The following is an 18,810-nucleotide window of genomic DNA, read 5'->3' as shown; positions in this document are numbered from 1 at the left end:
CTCCAACCCAAACGGAATACACACTTTCATTGGATTCAAAAATACAAGTTTTTGAAATCTGCATTTTTAGGACGATTTCATTTGGAATTGCTGTATAGTGCCGAAAGGATTACTAAGAAAAAAGGTCATTCGACTTCTTTCGATTGCGTCCGGCTCACTGACTTTGACTAGAAGTGTAAAGAGGTGTTCTTAAAACAGCGCATGTAGTTCATGATCCTCGCCTTGGCCATTCTCCGTCTGTACTCCCACAAATATTTACATACTATCTTCACATTACTATCACATTCCATACGAAAACCCCCAAGTGCGTTCGGGTCCTCGGTGAACAGTGTAGTCGCACTCGGTTCGGCCTCAGAGACTTCCGAGGTCATCAGCGAAGCCTAAAAGATAAAACATCCATGAGAAAAGCATGCCTTCCGTATCGATGGTCGCTCTCCATAACACACCCACCACAGCGGTGTTGAACAACAAACAGTCCATTACGTAACACATCACAAGATTCATGGTAACGTAGATCGGTAAAATTAGTTTATCTGAATAGTTGTCCTCGTCTTCCATGGTCTTCCATAGCTGTTCTCGATTAACTGTATCATACTGCTACTGAGATCAACTGTCAGAACTCGATGAAAAGTGGACACGTTGTACTCAAAACAGTTTTGCAGAATCTGTCGGAATCGAAGAATTGATCCGTGGCAATACAAAATCATATGAAGTCCACCTGGTATGAATCCACAAACCTACGAGTTAACACTAATAAACGTTGGATCTAGAAGCGTATTCTATAGGCGACACAAGTGTCCCTCTACCGTATTTGTAGAGACCAGGCAGTCCGTCCGCACCAGCGGCTTCTGATCTATCGCTGGATCTCGTGGAGGTCATGGGCTGTCACCCGGTCATCCGTTTCTGGAACACCATATTGCTGCATAGCCATTCGAAATGCTATTTCCATCTGTCAACATGTCAGCTTTCTACTGTTGTGACTCATCGTCCCTGCGGGATTGATTAACCTTCTCGAAGAACTTCCGCGTATCAATAGCATGGACAACTTCTCTATTTTCACACGATCACGGTCTTCCAGTTGGCACTTCGCCCGTCTGAGAGGTCATGGCGTTTCGTACCTGTCTATGCTGGCCAGTTTCTCGCTCGTCCTAGAGCTCGGATAGATCACTAAGTGACGATTTTTCTCAGCTACCACTGCAACGTTTCTGCCGGTCGTTGTCTAGTGTCGCCGTTGCAGGTTCCCTGACGGCTGTGTTGATCCTGTCCCAGCCATCCTCGAGAGGAGTTGCATCTGACTTGGAGGTAGGGTGGCTTTAAGTCACACCATGTATTTCTCGACCGCTTGGGGGTTCCGTAGCTGCTTTATATTGAGCCATGGGTTCGCCTCTGACATATCTGATACTCAGTTTTCAGCGCATGTATATCACTACTAAGTAGTGGTCCGTGTCGATACATGCTCCTCGGTAGATGCGTACGTTTATGTTGTCTAAGAAAAATAGTCCGTCAATGAGAACATGATCAATTTGGTTCACCATCTGACTGTGAGTTGATCTCCATGTTGGAGAAGGTACATCGGGCTACCAGTCCTCGGGAAGCTACAAAATATACGTATCGTTTTATTGTATAATGGCTTGAATGATTCAATAACATGGATGTTAGGAAGTAAGTGAAGATATACACAAACTGATGAACAAACACGATCGTGTTGGCCGCTCTTTAAAATAGTTGTTTCTATTGGTAATACTAGTTTTATCATCCACAAATCGCCCACAAATTCTCGATAAGGTTGAGGTCTGGGCTTTATAGAGGCCATCCCAACGATTCCAGTGAAGAAAGACTTGATCTTCCTTACAGTATGCTTCGAGTCGTTGTCCTGCTGCAATACGAACTCTTCAAGACCTGGCTGGATCAACGAAACCTCCAAATTTGCCGCCGTATAGTAATCTGCCGTCCTTATCCCGTCGATTTTCATGAGGGCTCCCCCTCCACCCAACCAAAAACACCCCCAGACTATCGCATTTCCTCCTCCATCAATTTTATGATGGAGAATCATTCGATCTGCGCCACCGCTTTCAGATAAACTATCGAATCCACCGCTTTCGGATAAACTGCTCGAATTTCAATTCGTCCACCCAGAAAACCGTTTTTCAGTATGTTTCTTGGCAAACTCAATCCATTTTGCTTTGTTTGCCTTGCTGACAAGTGGGCGTTTCCCACCTCATGCTATGAAACGGCGACGAACAGTTCGACGAAACAAATGGGTTTCCTGGATCTCGCGGACAGTTACTTTTGGATCGTTCTTAACTTCACGCATGGTCTTGGTGTCCGTTCTCGCATCCAATTTACGCTTTCTGCCTCTGCCAAACTTCCAAACGTTTTTAGGTTCCAGAATAATTCTTCCAAACCGCTGCCTTGCTAATACTATACTTCCTAGCGATAGTCCGGTGCGATTCGCCATTTTGTACATCACGAACCACCAATTGTCGGATACACAAGGAATTGCTTTCGAAATCACTGCTTTCTCAATTTTTTCAACTGAATCAAATGCACCAGGTTGAGCCAATTACATTAAAATATGTCAAAATATTAAAATATAAACAACCGAGAGGTCTCCTGGAGGAAACTTATCGGAAACATATCGATTTTTCGAATAAGAAACTTTTTTGTCATTGTTTTTTTTTTCAATACAAATAGATTCTCTGTCTCACTTTTTCCAGTATTTGAAACTAGAAAAGTATTTGAACCAAATAAATGAAAGGTTTCCAATAATTATGAGGTGGGCACTTTATTTTGCCTATCAGAGTTTAAATTAATCGAATTGGACCAAAAAGCCAAAAAGCGACAACCATATTCGGAACTGTGTATTCTAAAATAAGAATTATATTTGAATATTTAAAAAAATAAAGTCAACGAAATCGTCATTTTCTTTATGATTTTTGCTCCTCGTTTCGGGTTTTTTTTCTGTTTTTACTCTAACCAATGAGATTTATCTCGTGCTCTGCATTTTGTACAACTTATCACAACTTTTACCCAATTTTAATCCGGTTCTCAAACACACAGTCATTCAAGCCATGTAATAAATCCATCGTCTTTTGCTGTGCAACAACTAGAACCCAATCGTCCCATTCTCTCGATACCCAAACCCTCTGAACTGTATCCTGCAACCCAGGAGGAGAACATGGAACGTTAAGAAAAAGCTTAATAATGACACATCTCATCAATCTTCAGGTACTTTCCCCCACCTCGTTCCACCCTCTCTAAGGCCACTTGTTCTTGCCCAGAAACCCTTGATTGAACATTCGAGCATCCGAGCAAGGGCAGCGGCCGGCCGTAAAAAGTGAGTCCTCCTATGCGCGTCAGGGACGGAAGGGGCCGACAGGCTGACCGAAAACAGGCCTCGCAACTGTCCTTGTTCCTTGGAAGCATTCTTCTGACGGCAGCGGCAGAGGACATCCAAGTCATTATCAATCACCATTATCGACCACGGAACCAAAGCAGTGGGTAATAGAAGTAGGGGACGCCGCAAAAAAAAACCGCAGGACAACACCAAAACCACCCGAGATTCGGGTATCATCTTCAATCATCGTCACCATTGTCGTCATCCGAATCATTACCGTCATCAATCGCAGCATAAAGGCCATCAATAGCAGCCGCAGCAACAACAACAAAAACGCGCTACTATCGCAAGTGTCAATCATTTTATATACGTTTTTAATCGATTAATCGATAAGTCCGAAAGATTTTTTTTTTTGCGGTCAAGTGGGACACTCCAATAATAATGGCGTTGAAGTAAAAATCCCACACAAACCGAGATGAAAATGAATCTCCACGTGTACTGCAGCTCTGTCGGAAAAAACAGAAGTGGAAAACAAGATGATGACCAAATTCAAATTAATTGCGATATGTCAGATAAGATTGTTGCCAGATCTTGTGAGTCATTATTGATATTATAAGTTTTCAGTTCAATTCATAAACTTGTTCAGCAATTTGACAAAAATAAGTCATCATGTCACGAACTTGATAGTCGAATGGGTTCGAGACCAAACATTATATGTGATACGCAAGTCAACGGGATTTTTTTTAAAATATCTGTATTTATTTCAACCATATCTTATTATTATATATTTGATTATAAGACAAATGCCTGGCGTCGAATTAAAACTGCTGAAAAATACACTACATCACATCATTAGAAACTCTAATACAGAGTCAATTATCCATTGTGTCATGGCAACACTTGCCGAGGAAATAAACAAAAGCGAAGAATCAAGAGTCCGTACGAATACAGAGTACACTGTCTTCCTTAGCAGAGAAGCAAATGATCAAAATGTTTTATGACAAATCGCACCATCAAAGGGGATGCCGATTCGATGAATGGAAGACAACAACAAACATACAATGTCTAAGATGTAAAATAAAACAAAAACAAATGAAACAGTATGGAATTATTAACATAAAACAAAAGCGAGAGAGAGACAGAGAGATTCATGACAGAAAATATTTTTATAAAAGCAAATTTTAGTTTGTAATGATAGTATTTGAAAAATACACTTTGTGAAAACAAACGCAATTTCGGCTACAAAGTAGAAAAGCAAAAGCAATACAGAAACACATTCACTTTCCCCTTAGCGTTTAGGATTAGATGTAGATATAATAGTGAGTTTTTTTTTATAGTTTCGCCAATTCACGCCAGTTTTAGCTGTAAAAAATAGAATAATAAGGAGATAAAGGCAAAACGAAACAAAAAAAAGTACGGAGCTGGCAAGTGGTATAATTAATAACCCATTACTTGACAGGGAACCGTCCCGAGCAAAGTTTGATACTTTCGAGCCTGTCCCAACAGAAGTGAGAAAGCCGCGACATTTTTGTATGGTCGTAACGAGCAAAAGGGCGAAAAAGGGGAAGGGGAGCTTGTTTGACCCGAAGGGAAGGGTTGACGAAGGCGGAGCTGTTATGTGACACTTGCAGGCCCCCCCAAATATGTTATCCGAAAGATAAATTACCCATGAAGTGGTTAGCCATTGCACGGGACGACGCTCTGATTGACGAGTGAGGAACAGCAGAGCGTCTAAATCAACCATGTTACACGTTATGTAGGAGGAAAAATGGGTCAGAGTGTTGAAGAAACGATTAATTCTCAAACAACCGCAAAATACAAATAAGAGCAACGAAAAAAGTAGTAGAGGTAGAACGTGTAATCGTTCCACGAGATTATTTGGAAGTCATCCCATTATTACGTTTATTGAAAAGTTTAAAACTATAGACTGCATAAGCCGATATGCGATCAGATATATTCGAACAACTATAGGAATCAACAGCTCATCCAGAATATCCTCTGCTATATTTTCTATTCAATTAAAAAATCGATACTCTTCTTAACTATGAATTCGAGAGATGTATATATATTTTATTAGTTTTGAAAGATCATAGATATCGGTAGGAGTTCTATTACTAACTAAATCCAAACTTCTAAGTATGATTAGCCTTAGAGAAACAGTAACTAGTCATTTACTACGGTAGCATTTATCTCTAGTCAATTGGGCATCGCTAAGCAGTGCGACACTTTCAAAACGGTGTCAATTTAAGTAAAACTAATCCTAATTAATACAACGGAAAGCATTGTCTATTTTATTGTTCGCATAACACAGACGTCATAATCAATTAAATTTATCAACTTTTCAGGTATCGAAAAAATTGAAACACATATTGGAAAGTGATTGTCACACAGCTATGAAACGCCGCCAACGCATTCCGTTCCATTGCATATTCCATCTGATAATCCCGTAAATAGATAATATTTACACTATCCCTCAGTCCGGATCAACTCGCTGGTTCTACCCATATGAGGAGAGTTCGCTGCCGTAACAGGGCAGTTTCCATTAAGGGGGAATCTGATAATATTTAGTTTGCGCGTTATAGGCTTAACACACTATCAAAAATTCAAACCGTCGAAACGATTCCAATGCTCGCACGATTGCCATGTGAAACCAAAACACCCACTCTCTCTCTCCGAACAGTGTCAGTGTGTTTGTCCGGGGCTCAAATTGGTTTTGAGTAATTTTACGAATCTACCGGCCCTCACTAGCACCCGCCCTTTCAGACACCCAAAATTTCCCATCAAGTGACCACTCAATTCGCGTCGTATCCACCGGGACGAAATTGATGATTTTTGTTTCTATGGACACACACACGCAACAGCTTATCGGGATTGACCTGATAGCGAGTGACCCCGCCTGCACCACCCTCACTTGCGTGGTAGTGCGCTTCAGCGTGAAAAGCGACGTCACTTAAAATGGAAAACTCCTTTTTTTGTTTTGTTTTTTCATTGGAATCGGGAGTACTTTGCATTTTATGCACCATTGTAGATAGATTATACAATAGAATAGGCGCTTTATGTGTTATGCATGAATTCTCCGTTGCTAACGGGCGTATTTTTGATTTTTGGTGTGATGGAGAAGAGGGGAAGGTGGTACTTGTATCTGCCTGTCAAGGACAGAGATCCGATATTGAGCTACGGACTAGGGCTGATAAATTGAATTAAAATGCAAGCACTCTAATTATTAATTGTACAAATAGCGCCAATCATAAAGCTCTCCTTCACACATTATTTTGTTAAAAATTCTGCAGGATGACATGTAATTCTTTGCATGATTACAGATTAGTCAATTACATCAATTTTCTATTCAATATTTCATCTCGATAGTTTATTGATAGTTTGAGTAATCTGAACGATTTTCAAACTACATTCTCGTTTGCCAATGGTGATGATTTTTTTTCTTAACTTATACTTTGTACTACCTTCTACAAAGCCAAATAAAATAAAGCAAAAAAATCTATTGTTTGAAAAAACCCCGAATTAAAAAAGAATACATTTTATACTCTTCGTCAACCCGAGCAATTCGCGCAACTCACAAACAGAACTCTCGCTAGTCCCTTTGTCATTATATCAGCAATTTGACTGTCTGTTGGAACATACACTAACCGAATCAATTCCTTCTGAATCTCATCTCTCACAAAACGATATTGTACGTCCATATGATTCAATTTCTTAATCGGTTTTCCTTCTTCTGTCACCCGAATCAGGGTTGCCACATTTAATTCTGTAAAATTTTCTGAAAAAATCTCTATATCTATATTTTTAGAGAAAAAAAAATCTGTAAGAAAGATCTGTATCGAAAAAATAGAAGTTTATTCCACTTCTTATTTTTATTTATCTTGTTTGATTTTTCTTATTTTTTACTTATTTTTCTTATTTAGGGGTTGTTGAAGTCGTGTCAATACAACAAAATAAATCAGAGAATAGTTTTACTTCTCTTAATTGTATGATGTTTATACATGGTTTTGTTAAACTTTGCCTTCAAATTTTCCTTCAATTTCAACCTTGACAATCCTCCTTGAGCCGATACATAGTTCTTCGCTTTCAAAATAGAGTTCATAATTATGGTAGTCAATCGATTTCCGGACTTTGTTTCGTTGGCATTAAAAAGCGAAAATATCCGCTCAACAAAAGCTGAAGATTGTCATCAAAAAATGTCTTACAAACGATCTCACCAATGGACACACAAAAATTTCCCATCACGCCTTTTAACATCAAACAGCTGGGAGCCAGTTACATCTGAGTCACTCAATTTTTGTCCCATAGAGTAGTGCGGGGCAAAAATGCGCATTGGCCTTTTTGAAGCAAACGAGCATAAAATTTCTATAACAGTGGATTCGTTTGATACATTATTACACCAGCAGCTCACACATATAAATACATACATTTCATGAAAAAAGTTATGAGGTAAAAAGAGTTTTGCGATGTTTTGATCTAATTTTTTCAGTTTTGGAGATGACGATTAACTTACCTAAAATAACTGGAAAGTTCGAAACTACACTGTCAAGGAAACCTTCATTCTATAGTAAATGATAGTGCGTATTCGTTTTTGTGAAAAAGTTCAAGAGCTTTTTTTAAAATTAGTTCAAAAATTGCTTGTGGGGCAAAAGTGGGCAGTGGCTGTGGGGCAAAGTTCGCACCAGAGTTTTGCTCTGAAAAAATAATATAAAATGTTTTCAACTAAATTTTTAATAGAACCAACAAGAAGAAAACTGATTTGAAGAAATGCACTCCAGAAAGTCTCGAAGCGTTGGATTGCGGCAAACCTCGATATTTCTGAATCAGCTCTGAGGAAGAGGCTTATATCTGTGAGTGATTTATAATTTCAATCTTCTTTTATCGACATTGCTACTTCTGCTGGGATGGGCCAACGAGCACCTAGGGTGGTTTAGAAAAGTATTTACGAGTGAGCAGTCTGGGGATCTGGCGAACCACTGCAGAGCACTGGACAAAGCATTCTATGGTATGACTTTCAAAGATTTACGTCGTCTGGCGTTTGATTTTGCGGAAGCCAACAACTTCCAGCACGAATTCAACCAAGTTGCAAAACTGGCAGGAAGAGTGGGATTTTAGCTTCATGAGGAACCATCTCTGGAACCATGTCTGTCTCTTCGAACACCACAACAGCGCAACGAAGCAACAGCGCTCCAAGGAAAAGCGTCGGAACTTTCAGAACCGAAATCCAAGATGAGGAAGAAAAATAAACAATTGCTTAAAAATAATTCAAAATGAATTTCATGTTTTTATTTTCACCATGCATTCAATTCAATAACGGTTATGTTTCATTTTTATTTATGTTTTCACAATGAACTTCAAATAAATATTGTTTTGTTTTTAATTATGTGTTCCAAATAAATCAAGTGAAGGTAACTATGTATTTATAAACATGATCTATATCATTTGGTGTCCGTTCTTCACGATTTAACTCAAGAACGGAGCAACGGATTTAAACAGTCAGTATCAGGATTGATGCGTCTTAGTCTGTATCAGGTTTATATGTCAAAAAAGAAATTATGTACCGCGAGTATAGATTATGTACACAAAAATTACTTCTGTGGAAACTTGAGCGCTCGAAATGATTTACATCAATATATCAAATGTGGGTGGGACAAAGTTCGCCGGATTAGCTAGTTTGTTAATAAAAACGAATTCTGTTTCAAATGTTGAACATTTTCATATATCTTATATTGTCAGTCTCCTCCCTCCCAAAAATTTCCACGTGGTATGTTGGACCATACTCATTTCCACCCATAAAACATCATATAGCACCCCCTCCTCCCCACTGAATGGTGCCTACACACTCTGGTAATGATGCTTCTTCCGCTGGTAATGATAAAGCATTGATTTTTGTTACAAGTTACCTTAGAAGTACAATTCAATAAATGCGCACTGTTGCCCGTATGGTGTGCACCTTTGCCCCCACTATGGGGCAAAAGTACGCATTTGCCATTTTGTATTAAAATAGGTTTTTCTCTAATTACAAACAAAACTCGAGAAATTCTTGTACTACGTTTTGAAGGTAATATATATATAGTTACAATTTGGTAAACAAACTGAATTTTATTTGCTTTGATTTCAAGAGTTATTGGACGACAACAGATAGGTGCGCACCTTTGCCCCGCACTACTCTAATATTCGACTTGAACTGCCTCAATTCGATATCCAAGCTTTGTCTATTACCTGTTTCAGCGGGTCGAGGAAATTGACGCATCAAATCATCAAGGTTTGGTAGCTTCAACAAGCATATGTTACCCAACATGAACAACAATAACATTCTTCGCAAAATTGAGAAATTTTCTGATTAAAAAGTGCGATTGACGTTAACGATAAGTGGTAGAACAAAATTTAGGAACAGCATAATCGGTTTAGTCATAGGATCGTTCAAATGAGTCAATTTCGGTTGGCGAATTGATTATGGTCATATTCAACTTGGAACGAAAAGAATAGTTGAAACTCTTCAAGTCGATCAAGATTTCGCTTACTAATTGCCTCCAACGAAAGCCATCTCGTTGCGTTACGTCCAACATTATTATGAATCAAGTTATCTATGTATGCACTGTAATAAATTTAATATATAAAATTGGATCGAAAACAATCTGTAAATTATGCATCTTTTCTGAAAATCCGTAATTCTACATATACAGATTCTGTATCTGAAATTTGGCGAAAAAACTGTAAAATACAGAAAATTCTGTATATGTGGCAACCCTGACCCGAATTCACGCTTGATTTCCTTCTCAACGCGGTAGGTTTTTCAATCTTCACTCCTCAATCCGCTATTAGACATATACTCGTCTTTGGCCGAAGATATCACCACCGATGTCTGCTTCCCTGTTGTTTAGGATATTGTCAACGAGTAGATCTTGAAGACTGTCTTCCGGTCGGTAATATCTTCCACCCAATGCGAGTCAACATATCCATTTTTGACTCCCTCTGTGTCATCTCGATGAAACACCAGCATCAGATCAGTTGTACCTCGTATGTAACGATAGAGACGCTTGAGGTAACTCCAATGTTCATCCGTAACACAGCTTGGAAAACCGCTAAAATAATTCACCGCTAGACTCATATCAGGGCACGATGTCACAGTCACGTACATTAATCATTCCACAAGCTCTATGTGCGGCCCAGTGCCTCGATCTCCTCCTTTATCATCTCCTCCTAACATGACCGGTCATATCACTTCTTGAGACCTATCATTGTGTTCGGAAAACCATCGACGAAGTTCTCCGTACTCAGTGCCAAATCTGATACCTCATAGCAGTCTTATCTCACAGACTCTCTTCTTGATCGTCCACAGCTCCAAACCGCTCGCTCCTGCACTCCACGATCAGATTGCTGTTGAAGCAAACTCTTGTAGTAGTCCAAACACTCGCTCTTCTGGTTGTCCATCCACAAGCTTCTTATAGAGAGCTCAACCTGCTTTGTTGTCACTTTCTTGGCTTCTCGTTTCGCACCAAACAGTGAGATCTCGTCGAATACTACATCTCGTGCTTCAACCACCCTTTTTACTATAAATCCCATAAGCGGATTCCGTTGGCTATGAATCCTTTTGGATTCAGTTTCATTCTCAACTCCTTCGGAATGTGGGTATACGCCGAACACCCGAACACATACAGTTTGCTAATGTTCAGCTTCCTTCCGGTCCACCGTTTGTAGGGTTTTTCTTCACCTCAACAGCTGCAGTCGGGCACTGATTAGTTACAAATATGGCGGGGCGAACGTACTCATCCACAGCCCCCAAAACAAAATTCAATTCATCCTCTCGAACACGCCATTTTGTTGTGGCGTGTATTGTTCGTGTTCCTGACGTATTGTGGTCTAGGAAGACTACCTTGTCGCAGACCAGCAGAAACTTCTTCCATTTCCGAGGCAGTACCTACGAAATGTGCCCTAAATTAAGGTGTTATTAGGGTAACCTTTTTGTAATAATGCTTGGAAATTTGTACAATCTGTACAAGCTCACGGATGAGCCCGTCAATGCTGTTCGATGTTGTTGAAAAAAAGTTGATTTCTGATAATTTCTTGATTCCTTAAGAGGCAACCGGATGGCTGGAATTGCTGCCTGACAGTGTGCGTTGCTAAAACCCGCACTCGATAAAAATTCAACAGACAACATTTCATTTTAACCGTTTTCATCAATAATTCTATTTAAATCAGATATTTTAAAAACTCTGAGGGAGTAAAAACACATAATAGCTATGCTTTTGCAAAGTTGGTTTATTCAACCTCTTCTCCTAGACTAAATACCCGCACCTTGGACCTAGCGCTACCCATCAAATCCTGTGCAACACATGCGCCATCTTTCATACATACTTTCATCCACTCTTTCTTCAAATCCTGGTCGATTTTGAAGACTTCCCTGTTTTCCGAAGCTTGTCCTTCATAATCGCCCAGAATTTTCCTTTTCGGTGAAGTTCTGGCGAGTTTGGCGGATTTCCCTCCTTCGGCACAAAAACAACATCGTTGTCTGCTGGACGAACCAGAAGGAAGAATTCACCTATTAGCCACGTCCTCAATCGTAAGGTTCGGATTGCGCTTGAAATGATCTCTCACCTTCCTTGCCTCCACGGGGTCGATCGTCTTCCCTGTTCCTCCGCTGCCAGCACGCCACTGGATCGTCTGAATCTCCTTGAACAATTTTATCACACGGGACATGATAGAATGGTCGATTCCCAACTGTTTCACGATCTAATTGTGGAACTGGCGTGAATTTTCCACGACCGCGCCCATAATTTGTTGTCGAAGAACTTCTTACTTGAAGCCATCTCGATAGCCACTTGACAGATTGTGACGAAATTTCATCACACTTTAAACTAGTTTTACTCCATTTTTTTTTTTACCCATGCAATAAAAAGTTTTACTTGAAAGAAAGAGTTGCATTTTTTTCGAGTAAAACCTTTAATATAGAATTTCAAAAGCTTTTTGACCTTCCTTCACGTGGACTGTCATCAATACCAAAATCACTGTATTTGAAACTACCGAACCAATCACGATGTTTCGCCTTGAACAATGTCTCCGTAAACTTTTTGAAGCTCTCGATACGCTTCATCCGCCGTTTTCTACGAATGGAGCAGACGGTCTCCTCAGACCGTTCACTGCTTCCTTCATCCGTATTCCACTCCTCGTTTTTCGCTTCCTTGATGCTTCGTGATTTGGTTCGTCTCGATGATTATTCCTTTTAGCAAGGTTGTGGCTGCACACACCTTGCTTGTTCTGTACTTGCATGCACACTTTTATTAAAATGCATGCAAGTACAGAACTCTATTGCGTTCATCAGAGCTTTCTTAAAACTGTAGATAATTACATGCAGACTGAACAATAATTGCCTCGCTATCCGTGAGTACACTTGTCAAACTTTGAACCACTTTTTCGAGCATTTTGGCAGGTATCTCTGCAATACCGGCCAATAAACCACACCATCCAGTGCATGAAATAATTTCGATTGTTGATATATCGGGTCCGGTTATGTAAATCAAGTCGATAATAATTTTGTTTTTAGCTATATTTGGCTGTTACAGATACCGAACAAAGTCGGTAAGTATTTGGTTTACTTGTTACATCCCACTTCAGCCTCGTGTATGCTTGCGAAAAGCATTTTTAACATAACACAAATTTTGATTATTCCAAAACATTACTGTAAGTCTGTAATGTTTTAAATAATTGTAGGTCTCTCGTGAGCATAAACTACCAGAAATGAAAGTTGGAAAAACGAACCTCCGAAATCTCTCCCTCCTTGAGAAATATCATTCCAAAGCGAACTCTGCAAAAGCTTTACGCCCACAGCAAAACAGGCAATGTTTCTGGTGCACTGCCTCCAGTGTTTTTCTAATTGAATTAAAAACAACAATAATTTTTGTTTCCGCGTTAAATTAATACCTAGGAGAAGGCGCCGTTTCAATTCCGGGACTTTTCAAAAGAAGAAAGCTGCCCGGCACTCGGTGGCCAGTGGCGCAAAATGCATTGCACAAAAACAAACCATTGGAAGGAGAAGATATGTTCAACAATGGCTTGCGGGAGTGTGAATTTTCCGCGAGCGAAGAAATTTAAATGGGAGAATAGTGGGCTGAGACAGAGTCTTTTGTTCGCGAGGTCCCGCCGTTGTGCCCAAGATCGCTTCCAAGAAGAAGCTAGAGTTGCAGAAAGAAAAAAAAACGAGGTCGTCACTCGTTACAGACGCCTCAACGAGAATGGGAGGGAAAAACAGTGCATAATGCTGACGGCACTGGGATGCCTTCTGTTCTGCTGAGCTGCTGAAGGATACAAGTGCCCTCAATCTATTTGGTTTTATTTTTTGTTTGTTTCCATACACTGTTGCTTCTCGTTGTTTCCTTGTGAGATTGGATTTTTTTAATACAGTTGAGCATATGTCATACGGTGAATATGATTCTGTTGTCCAGGAGTTCTAAAGTCATTACCGGTTCATGAATATTAGTACTTTTGGGAGACCCCCTCAATTAATCTTCATCCGTTTTCCGCCATATAGAATCTCCATTTTGGTGAGGTCAAGATGCACTCGTCTTCTGCAGATTTTCTTTTCCCGCTTTCATGTACCGCTGTTCCGAGAACCATCTTCCAATGTATGGCTCCATTTGCCCCGCCACTTTCTGCTAGTCATTATGGAGTCTCAATTCGCTTCCACAGTCTGTCTGTTGCTCGCAGTGGAGAAGAAAATGTGTAATTAGTTTTAATTGAATCCAAGGGAAATGCTGCCTGGACGTTGTTCCTGCATAGTTCCGGTTTTCATGCGATGCAATTCACCCTCCCGCACGCTCCGCCCTGGGCTACGAAACAGATCGGGTAAATCCGCCCACCAACTGAAGAGCAGCCTGGTAGCATTCGTGCAGCAATAGCTACGGAGAGGAACGATAAAAACAACCATTGTTTTGCGGTGCTGAAGGGAAAATTTGGATACCCGTTGCTTCTCAATTTCAATTTGAAGAGGGTCATTAAAAGGTGATTAGATGAGAATGGGGTACAAACTGGTTTGCATAACTAGGAGAGAAAAAGAGGATTGTAGATTGAACGATGGAGAATAACTGAAATAAGCAGTCCACAATCAAATCGAAGTTCTATCGACTTCGCTGAATTCCATTTTAAGGCCCTTTGGAACAAATTGCAATATCATATTGGCCAAATATTGTGACATATATCCTTTGATTCTATATGTGCAGTCCACTGATCATTCAACAAGAGCCAAAGGTTGTACCGCTCATGACAACTCTACACGAACTGATGATTGCGCCGGCTAGTGACCATTCTATCCTGGATTCCTCGAGTCAAGAAAGACGCACCACGCTAGATATGAGGTACAGACTAGGGGGGCGTTGCTGATTAATGGTCAGCTGAATCCCAATAGGAAGTACCCCGTGTCGGGCACACGTACAGAGCATTGGAGACAGCAACATCCCAATTACGAAAACACTTGTAATACTAACCTCGAGCCAACCGCGAGTAATCGGTTACATATTACTAACATAGATAATAAGAAGAATTGTCAAAGTATTGAACTTCCGGCCCTGTGAGGCTAACGCCATATGAGCCTTGATAAAAATATATATTTTGCCTGAAAAGGCATCCCACTTGCGTGATATTGGCCCTGATTCTCGAATACACTTCACGGTGGAAACGAAAATAACGGCACGCCATTGAACTACGTTTTACGAGTTAGTGAAGTGTCGAAGATAATGATGAGTTTTCAGGCAGAATGAACACTTTTCAAATAAAAAATCATTAATGAAAATTATCTTCTTCGTATCAAACTGGTATTCAATGTGATTGGAAAACTTTGTTTTCTTCATGTGATATAATAATCTCATACAAAAATTTTATCTGAAGATAATTTGATATTATAATGATGAGTTTAGTGGGAAGCTAATCTCGTATCCAGATGTCGACACTGTACCGTTGTCATCGCGGATACGTTTCATTCCGTTTCCGCCGTGAAGTGTATTCGGAGTGTATTCGAGAATCAGGCCCATTGTGTGGTATATGAAAACAACAACAGCACATAAACCGATTCGATATTGTTCGCAACCTAGCACTTGTAGGCAACGTTTTCAAATTCTCTCTAAATAATAGCATGCACCGCTCGCTGTCTAGAGTATCACTAAAACACTGAAATCTCGGAAAACGGCTTTTATACTTGCTGCGCGAGCACAATTAGTCGTAACTTGCTCTTTTGAGATGACACAACTGGAGAAGTGAAAATTGGACAATACAAAACGTGGAAGCACAGCAGAAAACCAAGCAAAGAACGCATATTTCATGGTACAGTCTCGTATCCTTATTCCTAATTGCATGCTTGCTTTCTTGATGTATGATTGAGATTGCTTGCACCAGGCGACCAATCAGAACGCAGGATTTTCATTTGGATAATACTAGACATTTTTCAATTTTTCAATAGCTAGTTTCATAAACTATATATTTTTTATCATTGATTAGTAGTTGATAGGGAGTTGATAGAGATCCATCAGGGAATTACTGAGTAATAAGCGCTCGAAATTGGACAATTTCCGCGACCCGTCAATTTTTGTTTTCCAATTTGCACCCCCAAAAGGGACGTTATTCTACGTCGAAACCGAGTGATTTCCACAGCCTGGGGTTAGCGTGGCGATTACCAAGATGGGGCCTCCGGATTCTATTCCCGTTTTTTTTTATCCCATTTATTTATTTATCAGGCTCATTAGCATTTTATCTGTAACAGAGCCGGGTTTTTATCGTGTACATGTACATATGTTTATGTTTCAATAAATTGTAAATTACACAGTGGAAGTAGTAGCCATTTAGGCGTTAGGTTTTCTGTTCCATTACATTATGATAAATTACACTGTAGTAGCCATTTAGGCGTCAGGGTATTCTATCTGTTCTTCCATTGTTCAGCAGACCGGACAGCGGAGACTGTTGATATTGATCATTGTTGGGTTATTTATAGAACAGTCAATTGAGGGCCCTGAGTATGGACTCACTATCAATCGCTTAGTAAGCGAACGCGTAACCAAGTGGCTACGAAGACCCCCCTATTCCCGTTTTCGCCAGAAAAGCTATCGTCAAACATAGTTTTTCTGTCTTGCACTGGTTTCGGTGGAGCTTTTTAGGGTGTTGTGGTATAAGCAATGGCATTGTCAGTCTCCATGGAGTGTCACAAAAATCCGGAATCAACTCCTTTAAGCCTTTGCCCAGTCCTGATGGGCCTCGGAACGTAAAACAGCAGTGTTATGTTCTGCGAAATAGTGGGTCGCAGGCTTCTCAAGGCACGCCATTCCCATTTTTCCATACATTTGTTCTGTGCATTCGTGTATTCACCTACCTGTGCTGTCAACAACGAGTAGCTAATGCTTATATTCGAAGACGATTAATTCGAAAAAGAAGTATCTCCGTTAACAACGAAAAAATAATAAAGAAGGGCATATTTTTTAAACATCAGTGGGAATCATTGTACATAAATCTGTTGCTCGATATTAATACAGATGGTACAGACAGTGTTTTTTTCTTGAGGAATCCATCCAATCCATAGTGGAACTCGATGAAATGACATTCACGATATGTACTTAATGCAGTGCTTGCAAGCAAGCTTGTATATCGTTCTCGCAAGGGCAAGAATGATTTGTGAATCAACCATCCTCGGCAGATTCTACAGAACTACGCAGATAATGGGTCCATTTCAGAGCCATGAAAACGTTTAACTAAATATTTAATTCTAATTGTTAATGCATTCTAGATTGTATTCAAAATTATAAACAAGTGAATTAAATAAAATAATTTCGCAGTTCTACGTCAACAATGCGGTCGTATCCACAACCCCCTACAATATTTGGTGTTTTTCCTGGTTCATGTTTCCCGAAATTACGAAAGCGTTGCTTCTCAGTCAACGGTTTTACAGTCTTCCGGGGTTTTCAGCCGATCGATCGGAGTTGAGGATAACGGTCTCGATGTACGTTTCACCATTCATAAAGACGCAATCATATTTTCTCAACCAATTCTCGTAGGCGTTCCTCAAACATTTCTTCGCCTTCAGATCATGATATGCCCCGGTACAACTTGTGTCTTGACACTGCTCAAATCAGCCCTCTTCCTTTGCTTTCTGGCCATAAAACTGCTGCCATTTTCGGAAAAATCGAATGATAGTCGAACGGATAGTGCGGGAGTTTCATTTGAAGCGTGCAGGACCGATTCAGGACGCGCTTGTTTGATGTAAACCTAAGACAAGCCTAGACAATTGGGGATCGATTTTGGACCAGCTGCTGATTGGTCAATTCTAAAGGGTTGCCGATTATATTTAAAAATACACTGCTACATAATGTACTCATGGTATGTACTCTCACACTAGTTTTTATGATAAAGCATAAACAAAAAAATTCAATTTGTTGTGAAATGCGCAACAATTTTGCTTTAGGGTAACACGGGGTGAGTTGCACATACGGGGTGATTTGGACCACCCTTTTATCTCGAAAAGTACGGTTCAACTTGGATTTTCTATAATGTCATCTCCTTCTATTGTTGAACACTACGTAGCTAACATAGAAAAACTTTGATAAAATTTAACAGGTGGAGAAAAACTGTAGCATGAACGCATCAAGCACTTTGATTGTCAAGGACATCAGAACGGATTTTTTTTTTGACCAAGCACTGGACAAAATCACCGCACAGGCGGTCCAAATCACCCCGCATCAAATTGTAAAATATCCAAAAATCATCTCTCGTATTTTATGATATATTTGGTAATGTGTGACGATAGCCACTCGGCCAAGCGATCACATATTTTTTACGTTATTCATATGGAAATTAAAAAAAAATATTGAAATAAAAAATGGGAGCATTTTTTGCGTGTCCTCATTTTTTGTTCAGTCTTCAGGTTAGTGAACAAAGTGTAATTTTGCCAAACAATTGTGATTTTATTGTTGAAAAAAAAAAAAAAAATATATATATATATATATATATATATATATATATATATATATATATATATATATATATATATATACATATATATATATATATATATATATATATATATATATATATATATATATATATATATATATATATATATATATATATATATATATATATATATATATATATATATGGATTATTCTATTCATTCAATCAAATGATACAAAAGTTGTTTTAATGAAAACACTCATAAACAATAGATTTTCATATTGACACGTATCGTTTGAATGGTTCCCATTAAGAAGCTAGAAATGACAAGTTATTCTTTATTAAAAGTATCTGGGCGGAGCACATATGGTTTAGACGACGATAGGGTTCAAATTTTTTCTCTAACATTGTATTCACATTTTGTAATTGACGAATTTCATGCCAACTCGACTGGCCGTTGGCAGCACCATCTCTGAAAGCAGCCAAATGTTGTGGGTGTAAGCACATGGGTCTTTTAAGCAACTTTACATACTTGAAATATTCAAAAAAAA

General features: G+C 39.4%; 1 protein-coding gene across 1 annotated transcript in view; it reads left to right on the top strand.

Moving 5' to 3' along the window:
* LOC129768388 (mucin-5AC-like) overlaps positions 1-18,251 on the top strand; it is a 124,027-nt gene extending 105,776 nt beyond the window's left edge. The window contains exon 3 of the transcript XR_008741668.1: positions 3,229-18,251. The gene's annotated coding sequence lies outside the window, so the exon portion shown is untranslated. The remainder of the gene's footprint in view (positions 1-3,228) is intronic.
* Positions 18,252-18,810: the final 559 nt, after the last annotated feature.

The sequence above is a fragment of the Toxorhynchites rutilus genome, chromosome 2 (assembly GCF_029784135.1).
Source record: "Toxorhynchites rutilus septentrionalis strain SRP chromosome 2, ASM2978413v1, whole genome shotgun sequence".
Lineage (NCBI taxonomy): Eukaryota > Metazoa > Arthropoda > Insecta > Diptera > Culicidae > Toxorhynchites > Toxorhynchites rutilus.
The sequence above is the reverse complement of the archived record's forward strand: the minus strand, read 5'-3'. Positions and strand labels throughout refer to the sequence as shown.